Source organism: Crocodylus siamensis, chromosome 2 (assembly GCF_052110815.1).
Source record: "Crocodylus siamensis isolate JL-2025a chromosome 2, ASM5211081v1, whole genome shotgun sequence".
NCBI lineage: Eukaryota > Metazoa > Chordata > Crocodylia > Crocodylidae > Crocodylus > Crocodylus siamensis.
Window position 1 is genome coordinate 207,643,544 of NC_143396.1, and position 18,747 is coordinate 207,662,290.

Sequence of the window (18,747 nt, forward strand, 5' to 3'; positions counted from 1 at the left end):
GGATTTTTGCTCAGGACACAAAACTCATTAGTTATGCTTCTGTTTCTGCCTGCTTTAGGTTTATCAGATAACTCCAATACATGGAAAACCACACAGTAGCACCTCAATGGAAAACCACTGAAGTAAGTAGAGGCAGTACAACAGTGGCCCTAAACTGGGAGACCACAAAATTGCAAAACGTTTTGGAGGGATGCCTTGGCTCCAAAAAGGTTGAGACCCACTGTTTGATCATTTAGGCTCTATTTTTCCAGGCCAGGTATCTGTCTGGATGGATTTTTTGCAAAAATTTAATTCAAAACCACTCTGCTCTTTCCAAGAAAAAGGGTTTAATGTTTTAAAAAACCTCAAATGACCTTTCATTTGGAAGTTCTTATGTACCTAGGGTTTGGAAATTTTACAGGGGGTGGCAGGGACATGCCTTTGGCCATGCCTATGAAAACCTGCTCAGTGATGGACAAGTTATGAGCCCCTGAAAAACTGCATTTCACACATGCTTATTAAATACTGGTTAGAGTTTAACAGCTAAAACCTCTAAAGAGTCCTTCCTGCTATGCATACTCAATACCCATCAGTTTCTCTAGTGTGGGATGGGGTGGAGGAAGCAACTTTGGGCCAGGAAAGGAGAATGAAGCAAAGTGAGCAGCATGGGAAAGAGCACGGGCAAGAAGACTGGGAGTTGTGGGGAAAGGGAAATTGAGACTGATTGGCATGGGAAGTCTGAAGGGATCAATGAGAATATTGTGAATGGGATCAGAAGCCTGAGAAAGCAAATCTAGGAAGCCTAAGGAAGACAATCTGAGTCAGGGGTATTAAACATAAGAGTCTCTGGACTATCACCAGGCTACCAGAAATTATGTGGTGGGATTGGGAACGGCATGGCCTGCTGCAGAATTTGGGGTCTCTGGACTCCAGTGGACCTAGCTGTCATTATCAGAGGACTGAGTGAGAGCTGTGCAGAGATCCTCCAGAACCTGTCACTGCTATCACTGGGTTTACCACAGCTACTGCTGGCCGCGCAGATCTGGCCCAGGAGGAGCCCTGCAGTCTGGATCCAGCCCAGGTTCTAGTTGATGAAAATCAGATCCAGGATGGACTGGTGGAGCAGAGACAGGACAAGAACTCATTATAAAGGATTGGGAAGAAAGCACTGAGGCTGTGGGAAATGGGCAGAGAAATCTGAAGGCTCATTTGGAAACTTAAGTGGACTGAAGAATACTGAATAAGTCTCTGTTACTCAGCTGTCAGAAAATACCTGTGCAACCTACTACTATCCTCCTCTAGTGCTGGACAACTTAGAAGATAGCAACCTGCTACTGTTACCACTAACTCCATTAAAAAATGTCAATAGTCTGTGCATTAAATCTAAAGGTTCCGACTCCTGATTGTCTATGCGGATATACATATGATGGCAAATGATGGATTTTCTTATTTTCAATTTGTTGGGTTTTTTTAATACCTAAGAAATAAAACAGACACACACACACACACACACACACAGTCTTTGACGCATGCATTAAGACAACATTATTACAGTTACAAAATCAGGCATTCAGATGTTAGGAAATGCCAGAGTTCAGGTTGTCCACAGAACCTTAATTTGCTGATCGTGGACATATACGTTATATTATATGCCTCATTCAATATGCAGAATAAACTGGACTTTGGGTAAGAATTACAGTTGTGTAGTAAAGAATGCTCTTGTCTATAGGACATCTAACTCATTTGGTGTAGTGAATAAGGCACAGGCTTGCAGGAAAAAAGGAAGGAAAGTCTCACGGTGCGTGTCTACACAAGATGATTTACTGTGCAGCAGACTAATTTGCTACACATGAAAATGTCACCATCTATACATGCACAGCAGTTAGAGGACAGTAAACTAATTTACTGTGCTGCCGTATAGTCCCATCAGATACAAGTGGTATCCAGCAATGCAATAAAAAACAGCATTTAAACGCATGTGTAGACAATGATGTCAGGATTAGTTTGAGCTGGAGTATATTCAGTCACATTAACTGCGTGTGTAGATGTATCCACAGTTGAATTTCATGCTGGAGAACAGATACCATCCCTGCACTGCAAAGATCCTATATGATATTAAGCATGTCACATAAACCAAACTTTTCACAGGTGGTTACTGATTGTGTATACCTTATTACAACTACAGCTTGAGACCCCAGGGTCTAATCTGTAGAAGTGTTGAACATTCACAGCTGCAAGTGAAGTCACTAGAAATTGTGTCTGAACAAATGAAATGCTGTATTATGCTAACCACTCTGAAAAATCTTGCTGTAGGGACTGTAAGCAGAAAGCTAAACTAGTGGATACTGTTTAATTCATTGTGTCTTGGTTCATTATTGTTAAAATAGAGATAACATAATGTTTTTCAAGGAGTTAGATACAGTGGCAATGAGCTCCATAAAATCTGCTAAGGGCAGTAGCGTAACAGAGGCTGGGCAAGTGGTGCACATGCTCTCAGTGCCACCTAAGGGCAGGGATGCCAGGATGGAGGGCACCTCAGGGCTACTATTTGCCTTCTGCCTGTCTTGCTGCTTGCCTCTGCATTTTGGGAATCATAGTTTTGTAGACCAGCAGTGAAGTTTACTGCTGCTGGTAAGGGAACTGACCATTTTTTCTGCCACATTCAGCATTTTTTTCCCTCTAAAGGTGGCAAAAAAATGGGGTGACAGTTTCCCTACATCAGCAGCAAACTCCACTGACAGCTTAGAGAACTGTGGTTTCCTGTGCACTTCATGACACTGTCTGGCTCTCTGCTCTTGTTCCTGAGCCTCCAGAGAAGGTAGGTGTGGGGAGCACAGCGTGATGACTGGGAGAACGAAGACTGTTCTAGGTGCTTTTTTTCCATGCTATACCTCTGCCTACAGAAATAAAATTGCACAAGGAACCTTACTAAAGCTACCAAGTGCTTCATTTTGCAATGTCTATAAAATTCTTTTAATGTGATCATTGGGGGAAAATTCTGCAGTGCTCATGAATGTAGCAACTGAGCAGCTTTCAAAGCTCTCTCATGACTTATATCTGTCATGTGCTGCTTGTTCACTCATCCTCTCCCCAGGGCAAGAAAGCATCTGCAGTATAGTGTTATGTTTAGGGAGTGGATGGTTTGGTTTTTTTGGTTTTGTTTTTAACATCTAAGTTACTATGCCTTTATGTTAGAGGCAGAGAAAAGCATGTGCCTCTTGTGCATGATGTGGAAGGTATCAACACTAATTGTGGTCTGTGGTTCCTGAGAAAGTTCATTCCAGTCTTGGGCTAGCTGCTGAGTATCTTTCTCCTGCACAGACAACTTTTACCATTATTGTAAGAGCAGAATGGCACTAGAGGAGTGAAATTATAGACCAGTGTCTTCATTGTGGAGGTATCTTGGGCCCAGCTCATAGACTACCTTGTAGATAATGACAGAAACCTTGAACTAGATCTGAAATTCTATGAGAAGGCTACACAAAGAGCAGAGGACAGGCTTATGCTTACAGTAGACTGAATAGCCGAATCGCTGAGGAGATACAATAAATACAGTATTATATACAAATTAGAGTTTCCTCATGCTAAAGGCTTTATGCTCTGGTACAGGAGTTTTCAGCTTTTAATGGATCAGCATACCCCCAGTGGCCAAATACAGAGCAGTGTACCCCCGGCGGCCAGACATGGAGTGGGAGGGGTGGGGGTGGCACACAGATAAACACAAAGCAGCGGCAGCCACCACGTGTGAGCTTCCCCCACCCCCCGCATCCAGCCAGATGGGCGGTGCCTGCGTGGCAGTGCGGGATGGTGCATGGTGGCACTCCATCCATGCATACCCCCCAGGAGTGTGAGTACCCCCAGCTAACAACCCCTGCTCTGGTATATCACATTGCTGTAGTCCAGCCAAAAAAAGGGGGGCAAAAAGTCTAAGTAATTATCATCTGACATGATAGGAAAGAGTCTCCTAGATAAGAAGAAATGACAGAAAGCATTAACTGTAGGTGCTGCTGGGTGAAAGATTAACATGAGTTAGAAATCCAAGAGCACTTGTGGAAACTACAGTTGTGGGTGTATACATCCAACCAAAGGAGACTGAGTTATGGCTACAAACTCTTCAAAATGTATCCCTGACCACCAGCTTCCTTTCTGTCATGACTGTTGTTCTTCATCTACAAATATGACATACAAAAAGATTGGAGTACCTGGGGAAGAGAAGACTGAAAAGAGATATGGTAACAGTCTTTATTGCAAAAGTACTGAGAAAGGTGATCTAGTATTCTCTATGGTCATAGGGGACAGGACAAGAATCAATGACCTTACATTGCAACAAGGGTAATTTAGGTGGGATATTCAGAAGACTGTTCTGACATCAAGGTGGTTGAGCTCTGGAACAGATTAATTAGAGAGGTTTTGGAATCCACATCATTATAAGTTTTTTAAGTACACTTGGCTGGGATGATCCTTCCTTGAGCAAGGGGATTGGACCAGATGATATCCTAAGGCCTCTTCCAGTCTTATTTCTCTATTAGTCTGTCTCTGAACTGTTCATGTCCAACCACCAAGCCCTTTTAATGGCAGGGGTGTGGTTGCGTGTAGCAACCAATATTTTGGTACAGCTGCACTTCATCTGTGTATCGCTTCCAGATGATGCAGATTGTTACCACGTTACAGCTGACTTTTATCCCCCGTCCTTCCCCACCCTTTGGGGGAATAGAGTGGGTAAGGAGTAAAGAATTAAGATAACAAACTTTTTTCTTAACACACAGTCCCTCTACTCCAGACATGTGATGCATTGGTAGAGTAAGAATGGGAAGGTAACACAGCCGTGCTGTACATGCATGTATTCTACGTGCAGAAAAGTTCAGTCCCAGAGGGGACTGAATTTGGCCCCTACCCTTAACATTAAAATTCAGGGTTAGGGGGAAGAAGGCATTTATACTGGTCAAAGAAAGAAAGTATCCCGCATACTTGCATTTTACTGCTGTCAGTAATGGTGTCAGGTTAAGAAAAGCTCTCTAGTATGACGACTGATTTGTAGGATAACTGCATTTTTCTAGGTTTCCTTTGAAACAGCAACAAAACAAAAAAAGAAGCACCAAACCACAATTTTAAAAATAGACTGCTTTAAGATGTCTCCTGAAAGTCACAGGCTGTCCTTATATTGTTCAATTTTTGGAATTCTTCAGGAGTGAGAACAGACTCTGTTGTCAACAGAGTTCTGTTCACAGAAACTAGGCAGGAAAATGAAAGAAGGCTCTCTATTGTTCAACTATGTGGTGTAGGCTGCAAGAATGTGTGGGGAATGCAGTGCCTGCATGTCAGACAGAGAGAAAGGTCTTTGTGTGGAAACACTGAAGCAGAATATCAATCATATAAATAACCATTACCTCATTTTTATTTCTAATCACTGCTATCATATGTTTTTCAATCATATTCCAGTAGCAATAGTGATTATAGATTTCATGGAATGTTGTCTAATCAAACTATCCCAAATGCCATGATCAGCCAAGCTGATCTACTATGAAACACAGAGCAATTTTTAAAGTATCATATATGTGCACTCACATTTTAAAGACTTGTACAAATGTTTCTCAGTGACTTGATCTCTCCTTCATGGCAACATTTATTCAACCATGCTGCTACAATGCACTTTAAATCAGTATTTCTCTCAAATATAGGCCTCTGTTACATGCCATAAGAATTGTACATAATTTGAAATGCACAGAGGTAAAAAAAAGGACAAATCACTGAATTTGAGACATCTCCATGATACTACTTGATGCAAATAATGTGTTTTATATTATAATAGATAACATTGTGTCAGATGCAATGATGTAAGGGCATCATGCCCTGGTATGAAATTCCTCAAAATCTTAAAGCTCATTATAAGTAATAGGCCTGAATAGGGAGCATTTAAGATTAAAATTTATGTTGATCTTTCTCCAACTCAGCTCTTGAAATATAATCTTGCCCAGATCGAAAATGGCATACCTGTCATGACACAAGTAATATTTGACTTCAGATGAAGTATAGCATCTTACAGCCTGGTGCCATTCTATGTTACTTAAGGTATCTCCATTTTTCAGATGCTATGATTTTGTTTTGCTTGTCAGTGATAGGAAGAGATTTACGGGATAAAAAAAGCAAATGAGACTGGGATGAGTTTCTAGACAGTATTTGGTTACACTATGCCATGTCCTACATGAGTAGTGTTCTTAAAGAATATGTTGGAATAGAATTGTAGAGGGGTTAGCCATGATGTCCTGATCCCATGGGCTTTAATGCAAATCCCTGTAGATTTGATCTTGCACAGCACACGTGAAGGGTGTTGAAAGCATAAAATAAGCAGTGGCAAACAGTTCATAAAGAGCAATGGAATCCAATATTGCACGACTGAATTCATGGGGAATTTTACCTAAGGACTGGGACCTTGTTTAGAGCGTTGGTTGTTAGTACTGAAGTCACTCGTAACAATGACCAAAAAAAGCTTCATGTTATGTGCATGCTAGTATAGTAAGTAACTTTAGTAGCTATCATTTACAGAATCAGGTCAAAAGGGGAAGCCATTATTGCCTTACCATTAGGCAGGATGAAGTTCACTCTTCAGACTCAACTTCTCTGCTCATCATACATCCCATTCCATTTTTACATTAAGTATGTATGTGTGTGTATATATATGTGTGTGTTCTTTCCCCTTTGGCTCCCTAGTGCTCCAGGTTCAGGAAGAAAGGAAATGGAAGATGCTCACAGCTATGTCTGCTCCATAGTTTGGAGATTAGGGACCTTTGCTAAGGCATAAGGGATGTGGATTAAAGCCCTCTGAATCTGAACCTGGATTTGTTATGTCCTAAGCAAATGACCTAGTCACTAAGGAGCCTTATACTGTGAATGCCTCTTTTCCTACACTCACAGCTGTCATTCAGTCCTTCCCTCTTGACTAATGTTGCCTCAATCTCTCCTGCCTCTCAGTCACACCGCTGTTCTCCAGACCACATCAAGAAGTCAACTGATAAGGCTGTCATCCTTAACATCACTCTAGTTATATCACCCTTCTTTTACTGTCCCCTCTTTTCTAGCACATCAAGCCCAGTCTTCTTCCTGACAAACACCTTCCTTCTCCAGAAAGGCTGCACTCAATATGCCATTTTCTACCTCTGTGCTTTCTTCTGCACTGTTACTTAGGCTTGGAATGGCCTACCTGAAGAGGTCCTGTCTATTGAGCCATATTGCCTCTCTGAATGTCTATACAAGACTGCTCAAACAAACTCATCTCTCTATGCCTCAGTTTATCAGTACTCGACAACAATAAAATCACGTTCTCAGCTCATGTGAATTGACTTATCTTTAAATAATTCAGTGGAATTCTATTGATTTACACTGAGGATCTGTGCCACTATTCCAAAAATGAATCACATTATGATTATTAGGATCACTACACTATTATGTTAGCATTACATGATTCATTTAAGAAACTTGAAATACTTATAATAATTTGCACTTAATACTTCCATGCACTGTAAATAGTTATCTTACTTACTTAAAAGTAAACTTTGCTTGCTTGCATATTATTGTTTCTGTGTCTAATCAAAATTTGGCCAAAAATTACAATATGACCAAGACACACACATATACAGAATCCATGCAGGATAAGCTGTTATGGCTAAAACTTGTCAAAATGGGTATTTATTTTCCTGGGAAGTTTTCAACAATTTTTGTCATTTTAACCCATGAACTTATTATTATTTTTATGGCCAAAAAAATCCATGAATTTCCTTTTTAGTTTGATAAAATCATATTTTGTTAGATATTTGGGAATAAAATTCCCCAAATGTTTATTGAAGCTAATTTAAAAAACAAACAAGAAAAAACCCTCAAAATTTTATATCAAGAGCTAATTATTAACAACTCATTTTGTTATTTCAGTTATTTTGTTGTTGGTAGTGTTAATGATAAATGGAAATTTCAATCAAATATGCACATATTCAGTCTGGCTTAAAGGCTTTTTTATTTTAGACTAAATGTTTTGAAAGACTTTAGCTATATACATCCTCCTTTCTTCATTATAACTGCATACAGAAAGCAATTCAGTGGGGTTCCAAACTACAACTACCAAAAATCTCTGATGACGAATATTTCCTAGCTGCAGTTCATGCTACCTTGAAAAGAACATGACTACTGTTTTCCAAGCCCAAATTAAGGTTACATAAAGGTTACAAGGAAGGTTATATGTGAACATCCAGAAGATCTTAACATTGACATAACATTTATGGTGTTAGTGATGGGAAACATTACTAAATGAATCAATAATAAATAAGTAAGTAAGTAAGCCATAGTAATACCTGTAGTTTCATCTTAGTTTTAATATTTTCTAGTTCACCGTATTTTTTTGTTCAGGGGTTTGTTGATCTCCCAAAGCAGAACCAATGTTTCCTATTTTAATTACAGCATCTTCTGATCATCCCACTCTCTCAGTAGGCAGCACTGACTGGCTTCCAGAAAGAAGAAACATCCTGTGCCCACAGAGGCACAGTCAGAGTCTCCAATCATGTGGCAAAGAGCTCTGGTCTAGTGGTGAGAGCTTGTGACTGGGAGTCAAAACTCCCTGATACTGAGTTAATTTTGAGACTTTGGACAAGTGACTTAAGCTTTCTGTGTGCCAGATAAAACTGAAAATTATAACCCACATTCCAGTGATGCTGTGAAGTGAATTAACCATTGTTTTAGGTGCCTTGATATCCTCAGAAAAAAAGCTGTAAAAACCTAAAGATGATGGAGGGCTGAAGACATTTCTGCTTTTCTAGGAGCATCTAGACTCTTTAATCCTTAGCAGTCTCATACAAACATTTTGAGGGGTAGGGATGGGGAATGAGGAAGCCCTTTGAAAAGAACATTCTTATCTCAAAAGAAGTCTTACTTCCCTTCTTTCTGCTGCTCATGCCTATTCCATCAAATAAGGCCTTTCATCTGTCTGCCCCCTGCCCCAACTACTAGTACTCTTACACACTTGTCTTCAGCCATCAGCCCTCTGCTTCCCACATTCTTCACTACCCTGTGTGTGACACCTCCTCACTCTGAGCTGTATTAAGCAACATTTGCACTGGTGTTGCCAGCAACATAGTGAACATTATCCTCTGCCTGCTTGACCTCAATGGCTGTTAGAGTCCAACTCCTCCAGATGCTTTCTTGCTCGAGGGAACAGCTAGCACCTGGAAGGAGGCTCCGGTAAGTCACGTGAATATGGAACGCAAGACATGAGAAGGACTCTGGGCAGGGTAGATGAGTTGGGTCATCATGACTATTTCTCCCAAACCATTCTAACTTGGCCTCAATTTCCAGCGGTTAGAGTGTATTCCTACTCCCTGCTCTGGTGCCCCCAGTGGACCCTACTAATAGCATAAAGTATTAACCATGTTCTAATGGCTAATGTATAGCATGTTTAATATGAAAAAGTGAGATACTATATATGCAACTGTTCTGAAGAACTCACAGGGCCAAGTTTTCAAAATAACTCAGTGTTCATTTAAGAACCTAATAATAGTTAGATTTTTCAAAAGTGTTCGGCACAATGATTCTCAAACAGGGTACTGCTGAGGTGTGCCATGCAAGGTGAGCACTGTTAAGTGTGAAAACATTGTGATCTGTTGGGATCTTTCTGAGTTCTTTGCAACAGAAGAATTCCTCTACTATTTTTCTTTAATCAAAAAACAAGTGAAAATGAAGAGGTGGCACTTTCTGAGGGGTGCCCTGAGTCTGAAAAGGCTGAGGACCACTGGTTCAGCATGTAGCCTGTGACACCTCCTGGGCATGTGTACATGAGCTGCTTTACTGTGCAGCAGAGTAATTTGCTATTCAGTAAAGCAGCAGCATCTACACATTCGTGGCAATTGGGCACAGTAGATTAATTTACTGCACTGCCAGATAGTTCTGTCATACACAAGTGGTATCTGGCAACACAGTAAATTACTGCACTTAAACAGGTATAGATGATGACATCAGGATAAATTTACTCCAGCATGTGTAGATGCACCCCATGACACCTATTTGCCAGACCACTGTTTGATAGTTCTTGCTCTAATTTTACATCCTATGATTGATTCAAATCCTATAGGCATCTTAAGAACCTCTCAAAGTGCCATTAATGCCTCATGAACAGATCCTATTTGCAAGCACTTCTGCACTTCCATCACTTTGTTTTCTTTCCCATCCTTTATTTGACAGAGTTTACATGAAAAACTAAGATCACTGCATTTTGAGAGGTCTCTGGTGATGGCTGCTTGTTTCTATCTAGTGGGATCATGCCTATCATCTACATCGCTACAGAAGATATACATTTCTAGAAACAGAGGATTCAAAGTAACTGCCCTATGCTGAAATGCTGCTGGCAAGTTGTCTTGCGCTTCAGATAGAAACAAGAGTGTTGGGAGCTTTAGGCATTATTTAAATATTATATATGGTGACGTCCATAATTCAGCATATTCTGTGGTGAAACCTAGCTGAAACAATTGCTGCATAAATGTTGTTATTCCATATTCTGAGCCAGACTCTAGAGGTTTGCTTTATTTATATCACATGTGGCTGAGAGAAATAATTCTATGAAGCCTCACACAGTATATTTTCTTTTTGTGTTGCCAAAATAACCTAAAGAAATCAATGAGTGAAGACTTTTCTCTGTTGCTGAAGATTTTCTTTTAACCATTCAAACATCAGGAACATTTATTAATCTGTGCTGAAACTACAGATACAACCTGTTAGCAAAAGATAGTGGCATTTTTTATTATGCAATAGTTTAAGAAACTTGGTTCTTTAGTCTTACCTAATATCTTGTTACTGAGGATCTAATAGCCTTACAGATTAAAAATTAAATTACAAACTAAAGAGTTAAACTTCCATTTATTCACATAGGTAATTATTGACTTCAGTAAGAAATGAGAGTAGTAAGTACTTGCATCTGTTGTTCAGGTTCTGGTCTCAGAAGAGTATCCATTATTGTAATCACTGCATGGTTGCATTAGTGGGCTTATATTTAGGATCTGAATTTACAAGATACTGAAGAACACAGTTTCTGTCATTTGAATGTGAGGGCACTCAACAGCCTTGAAGGATTTAAGTCCCAAGCAAATACTGTAAAGCAGGGGTTTTCAAACTCTGTGATACCATGACCATGAGTGCTGGATGGCAGTAGTGGGGGACAGGGAGCTCGCACATGACAGCCACCACCGCCATCCACCACTCTGTACCACTACTGCAAACCGCTGCCCTGCACTGTTGCACATACCCCTGGAAAATTTGCAGCCCTGCTTTAAGTTGCTCATCACCCACCAGGAGGTTGTGACCCAGTTTGAGAACTCCTGCTATAAAGGAACTAATGAAGTGCTAAGTCCATGAAGATGCTTTCCTCAGGAAAGAAAAATGATAAAAGGCCATATATTCTCTCTTTTTTTATCTCTCTCTGTCTATAAATAGCTATCTCTGAATTCAATAGTAAAAAATAATTGTCATTAATTATTTAATATAGATGAATCTGTAGAGAAAAAAATCTTTGCAGGATTTATTTTGCAAACAGTTGAAGAAACATAGCATACATCTAAACTAGTGGCAGTCCCACCGGTGAGGCAATAAACCCTGCCTACCTGCTCCCACACTACATACAGCAACCCTGGAAATGAGGTGTTGAGGATGTCCTACCATGCTTGAGCACACTTTGGAAATCCAAGCCTTGAGTAAAGTGGCAGGGATGCCCCTATTTTACCTCTCCCACCTTATTTCCAAGATTGGTGTATACAGAATAGGGATGGACAGACAGCATTTATTGCTTGGCAACAAGACTGAGTTTTCTATGGCCTCAGTGTAGACAAACACAGAGAATCCTGTCTGCTATAGTTGGTGGTCCCAATCCTAAATAACACAGAGGAAAGGGGAGGATGAATGTCAGGCTAACTGCCTAGCCTCATAAACACCTTTATTAAGCAAAAGTCTGGATCAAAATTTTAAATTTTGGTTCCTTGGTACCTCCAATATACATCCCTGCCAGAAACTGGGGAAAAAATGCATTTCTCAGTTAGTGTAAAAAGCTAGTGAGATTCACAGGTAAGAAATATCCAACCAACCACATGTTTTTGCTTTTACAAACTTTCAGGATACTTTCCACTTACTAAGCAAATATAGTGAATAAAAAGGTATGTGAATATGATATAGTGGGTACATCTACACAAGATGCTTGAAGGCACATTGGCTTATATTTAAGGTGCGCTGGGGTGCACATCTACACATGCATGCTTTTACTGTGTTTTTTAAATGGTGAATTTAGGCTGTTTGTGCCTAAATCTGATACCTGCAAATGCAGGAGTCAAATTTAGGAGCAAATAGTTAAAGCACATTAAAAAACATGTAGATACGTTAAAGTGTGTTATCACTGTGTGTGTGGATGGACTTGGGACTAACTTTAGTCCCAAGTCTGTCCACACACAGAGAGTTAATGTGCTTTAATGCCTGCATGTGTAGACACCTGTCTAAACCTGCTTAATGTGCATTAAGCTAATGTATGTTAAATTTAGGCACACTTAAATGCACGTGTAGACACACCCAGTTTGCACAAATGACTCTGAATTTCTGTACGTATGAATCTTTGAAAATGCAAAGCAGGAACTGCAATTTGAGAAGCCATATTTAAAATAGTTAAAGCCTTTAGCTGCACAGGAGACAAGCCATGGAGGGTCAGGCACTCTGGAACCGCTAAGCCTAATTATGATCTAGGCCTTCCAGTATCTGCTGCTCTATCCCTCCAACAATTGTTCTGTACTGGCCTCCTGTGGCACCTCTGCCCCTTCACTCCCACATGTACACATACAGAAATTGCTGATCATGGTCAGGAAGTCCCCTGACATTACAGTATGTGGGAAAGTCTTCTAGGATGAACGACAACAGCTAAAGAACTCAGGCCAGAGTGTAAAGGCCAGAGAAGCATGAGAGAGCTTTGAAAGCACATTAATTTTTTCTGAACAAGGGAGAAAGAATTCTTCCCAAAGAGTTTCCCCACAGTTCAAGCCCTTGAGATAAGGAGACTTTTTGATAGGGTAAAAGAGGAGAAAGACTGAGAAATATGGAAAAATTAGCCAGCAAAATGGATGTAACATTACTATAACATGTTACCATAATGTTATTGACAGCCGCTGTAGTACAGAAAAAGTTGTGAAAAATAAGGAAGGATTCACTTAGACAGTTTCTGAGCCTCAGTTAAAAATACATTGACACAAAAACGGAGTGAGATAAATGTATAATGAATGTGAACCCTGCTCTAAGAACTTGAGCACCAATCAGCCAGGCATTCCTCATTTCTGCTTCTGGATCTGACACTATCATTACATCTGTTGCAGCTCCAACACTGTGAATATGCATAAAATATAATGATAAAAACTCATCTGAATACTGTTGTAAGCAGATGTATTAGATGTTTGTAAAATACTTTGACGATCATGGTGCATTTGTTAGTAAAATGGAAAGTAGCTGTTTTTAATGTATATTTATGCCTTCTATAAACATCTCTTTTAAAATAAAACACTAAACAAAAATGAGGAACCAAAGAAAAATGCCTCCCCATCAAAACACAGACCATGTAAGAACTACCCTTTAGCAGATGGTAAGCCAGGCTGTCTTCCTGGATGGCCTATATTATAGTTTCTATGCTAACAGGAGACACTATGTACATACAGTTTGATTCAGGAAGTGTGTTTTTGAAGGCCATTGAACTCCAAGAATGTTCCCAGTATATCACAGTTACAGAAACACCTGCTCTCAATAACCCTGTGTGGATTTCTTGTAAAAATTTTCAGAGTTTAAAGTTACCCATTTCTAAAAGAGATGAATCTGAAACAAAACTCCAAATCTAAACATCACCACACTTAATGATTCCAGCACCTGAAATCCGAAGTAGCTTCTGCATCCAGACCTGAATTTTTGCAGATAGCTGCACAATCTTTACACCAAGAACCCATGAAATGATTATACTGTGGGATATGGAACTGCACACTTGCATGTCTCATTACATTTCAATGCATGTCCATTGCTTTGCATAGTCACCTGTATTCACTGAGCAGCTCTAGGCTCTGGTGTGTTTGAAATCTTGGGATTTGGATTCTGTGGTTTAAATCTATTCTGTGATTTCAAGATCTCTGTGGGAAGACCTGCAACTGGGATGTAAATCATGCAAAACCTGTTGAATGATTGGGTTTTCATTTTGAGGTAGCACCTGAAGGTAGGAGAGGCTATTCACAATGAGCATATGCACGAGAACAACACAAAGTATTTCTAATATTGGGAACACACTATCCATTAAGATTTCAGTCAATCTCTCTCTCCATTTCTCTCCCTTGTAAGAAGATGAATACACTCAATGAAGATATAAAGTTTTGGAACTTAGGTGAGTAAGTGTGAATGGTGTCAAGGTAGACATCCTTGTGTACATACTCTACAAATGGGTCTTTGAACAGCCACAGTGTGGAGACAGACCATGGATATCCACACTGTGGAAGAGGGCTATGCATCTTGCAAGTGGCTGGGGACCGCATATCCTATGGGTGACAGTAACAGGTACCACACACTGCATCTGGATCCATGGGTTCCCAAAGCCACACACCACATGCTTCTTCCTGCACTGCATGTCCCTCCATGCACCACACACCCAAGAGATCCACCGCACCTTAAGCTCCCCAGTCACAAGCTCCCCTGCTGCATCGCACCTCTCAGGTACCCCAGGTGGCAGACTGCACCAGCCAGCCAGCCAGTGGCAGAGTTCAGCCACCGTGGCAGCACCAGCTGCTGTGGTGTGGATCACAATGGTTGGATCAGCCGTCACTGTGGTTGCAACTATTTTTGCACATTCCCTTAGATATGCAGCTCTCCCCAGCACTATGGGCTGCACTACACTGCCCCACCCCTGGGATTGGGAAGGGGAAGCTGTTGTCAAAAAAAGCCCAGAGACCCCTGCTACTTCTGCAAACCAATGGGGAAGCAACAGCTGGGTGGGAGCCCAGGGTCCTCCATTAAACCCCTTGAGGACCACAAAGCCCACAGGCTGCCAGATGGACAGAAAATAGATCCAGCTTCTCTTCATATGAAAGAATCACCTGGCACTTGCCACATATCAAAACAATTATTTATAAAAAACACACCAAATGCAAGGTCTCTGACCAAAAATTCACCAATATGACTGCCAGGGAAAAAAATAAATCTCATCAGAAAACAGAAAAATTTCAATTTTTTAATGCAAGTAAGTTTGTCACTTTTTTGTCATACCTGTGTTATCTTAGGCTGAAATCTTGGACTGTTAGGGAATTTACACATGCAATTCTAAATCTCCAAGTGATTTTAGAAAATCTTAGCTTTAAAGCACTGACTGTGGCCTCATTTCCTAAAGGTCTGTTCAAGATTTCTAGGAAAATGAGAGAACAATATAACTGAATCTGCAAGATAATTTCTTTGTGGGTGGATCCTTTGGGCCTTTGTACATGCCACGGAATTGCCCTTTAAAGTGGCTGAAATGCCCTTTGGCACTGCTTTAATGGCATTGCTGTTTGCATGTTCACTAGTGAATTCCACTTTAAGGCATTGCTGTTTGCACACTTGGCAACGTATTCTACTTTAAATTACTGATGTGCTCGGGGCTTAGCGGGCCCCATGCGGCTCAGGTGCTGTGAGACCCAGCAGCAGCCCATGTAGGCAGGCTCCACTGAAGAAAAAAAAGCAGTGAGCCTGATCTTTTTCTTTTTTTCTCACCAGAGCCTGCCTGAGCTGTGCGGGGGGCCCAGTGCTTCCCTCCATGGCTGCAGGGAGGGGGCGGGGGGATGGTGCTTCCCTCTGTGGCTGCAGCACCCCCTGGGACCACCCAGGCTGGGTGCCAGTGGGCGGATGCCACTGGGGGGGGCCCCACACAGCTCAAGGACACCTTGACCCACTGGCAACTTGCCCCCCTGCCCCGCCACTGAAGAGGCAGGTAAGGATCAGGCCCCGCTCTTGTGTACATGCCACGGGGGTTTAGATTGGTTTAATTCTCCCTAAATTGAAGTGGTGTTTTAAAAAACCCACTGTTTCAATTTAGGGAGAACTAAACCAAATGAAACCCCCATAGCATGTAGAAGCAGCCTTTGAGATGGAACTGGGTGACTATTATCAGCTCTGATTGGCTCCTGTCTTTTCCTTCAAAAATCTCTGCAATTCTCTCCCTCACTACTTCATCTAGTTTTGGCTCTTACGTTGCTTCCACCCTGTTCAAGAGTTTAGGATATTCATCAACTTACAAGCTTGGGAATAGAACCAGTTCCTTCTCTTCTGTACAAGACATATATAATTTCTCACTGATATTGTACTTTGTAACTTAATTAGTGGTGGACAAATGTTAATTAATTAAACCTCACTATAAAGTAAAAGAGCATGTTGCTTCATTGACTATCACCAAGTCTTATTTTGCCTTACAGAGATGTTGAACAACACACTAGCAGCATTAAGATTTAAATTTCAGGAGCTCTTGTTCCTAGACCTGTGCTCTGTCCACATGCCTTTTACTGTCTCTCTGTGAAATACTGCTTTCTGCCTTTTCTCAGAGCAGAAAACTTTCTAAGCCAACATCTTAAAAATACAAAATCTAACACTGAGAAAACTAGTCAGGCCCCCAAGGGGAAAATCTCTAGTGCTATCTGTAAAAGAAACTGAAACCTCCAACAGCTCCAGGTACTATTCCATCTTTCCCATGAACAATTCTCCTGCAAATATGAGCAGCCAGTGCCAATAAATACCTTTCCCTCTGTAATGCAGTGTGAGGCCCAGAGCTGGAAATGAACACATCCTTGGAGCAAGTATGTCTGATTTGAGCTTAGCAGAGGTGAAAGGCAGTCGAACCAATCAGGGATGACTTATGAGCACCAAGGGAGGAAGTCAGTCAGCCATGAGCAAATTTTTTGCTGTCTAGATGTTACTAATGAAACACTATAAAAGTGGAAACAAAGGTTGGAGAATTGGAAAGTGTGTCTCAGGGTTGTTTTTCATTGTTTCAATTCATTACTTGATATCTGAAACTTTGCCTTTACAAACAGAATACAGTGTTCTATGTTTAATATCTGCATTTAATATCTAAGCCCCACAAGGAGCTGAGGGCCTCCTGAGAGGTGAGAACAATCCAGTTTTGGTGTGAAGTCACTAGGACCTAAAGGCGCTCTGCATTTTGTAAGATCAAGCTCAATAACACATCTGAAATTCTGATGAAAATAAACTGGAAAACCCAGCTTCACCATGCCTTCTTTATTGATTTACTGCCTACATTTGAAAGGAGTGTCCAGCCTATTCAAACCCCATTGACAACCAATGGAGGTGAGAAGACTTAGCATCTCCCAAAAGTATTCAGCACCTTTCCAGATTTATTCCTTTACTTATCTCAATCAGGTGCGGAAGGTACATATTTTGGGTGTGTCTACACATTCATTAATGTGCAGTGGCTACTGCACATTTAATTTAGTTTTTGTATAACCAAGTACTAAATAAATGCACAGTAAGCAATAGCACCAGTAAATGCCTTTTTAGTGATGCTATTGCTCAGTAGCTTAATAATACTGTGCAGTAGTGTATTAGCACTATCTGTGCTGTGATGCATTTCTGCATGGTGTTATTAGGTTACTGTGCAGTTAGCATCTTACACAGACATACCCACAGATGCCAAAAATGTCATATATCCAGTCCAAGCCTAGATGGAACATCAAAAAAGCATGCCAGTTTCTATAACCAGCAACACAAAAGGAAGCAACATGTCTACCTTGGCTTCCACAACCAAAACAGCTGTACATAAGCATGGAGGTCACCCCAATGCACTGTAATTGCAATGTGTCAGAGCAAACTCAATTAACTGAGTCAGCTGGAGTGTGGTAATTACTGAGCTCCAGCAGCCTTCTACTGCATCAGTGTCCCTATGCTTAAAAATGGCCATGGGGGCATTCAAACTAAAGTTCATTGAAAGAGATGCTGTGGTGCTTTAATTCAAGAAGCTCCTGGAGCTGCTGTAATTAAAGCACTGCCCCCCCGGAGCATGTATAAAAGTGCCCCCAGTTCCCAATTTATAGCTGGAGCAGTTAAGGGTAGCTTGAAGTGTGAACTGAGTGCAAAGCTCAGACTCACACATCTGATTCACAGCTGAACACTTTAACTGCTCCACAGCCACATCCTTCACATGCTGTACATATCAGTGAGATCTGCAGCTGATACAAATCATCATAGAGCCATTGACTTCAGCTGAGCTATCATAATTTGCACACCCAGTGGGCATGTCTACACAAGACACTGACTGGGCAGTAGCTGATATGCTATAAATGCTCACATTGTTTTCTTCACAGTTTGTTTTTTGCCCATGTTCTCTTACCGGCATTAAAAATGATGGCATTGATTCAATTGCCAGCCAGCCATTAAGCTTTGTCGTGACCTAAGGCAAGTAACTCAGTTTCCTCCATGTGTAAATAGGAATTAGCATACATACTTATCTTTCTTAACAAAGTTCTTTGAAACTAGCTTATTAATTACTATTAATATTTATTACTGCACATATTCCTGTAAAAACAGATACTTCTGTAACTTTTATCACTGAAATATAGTCAGTCCTCTCGCAATCTATTTCTTTGGCACAGATTATTTGCTATAATAAGAAATAAACCAACAAGAAGTATATGGTTGGAAAATTGTGCTTTTATGTTTTCCATATTCGTTATTTTTTGCCTCATATCACAGTTCAGTTCA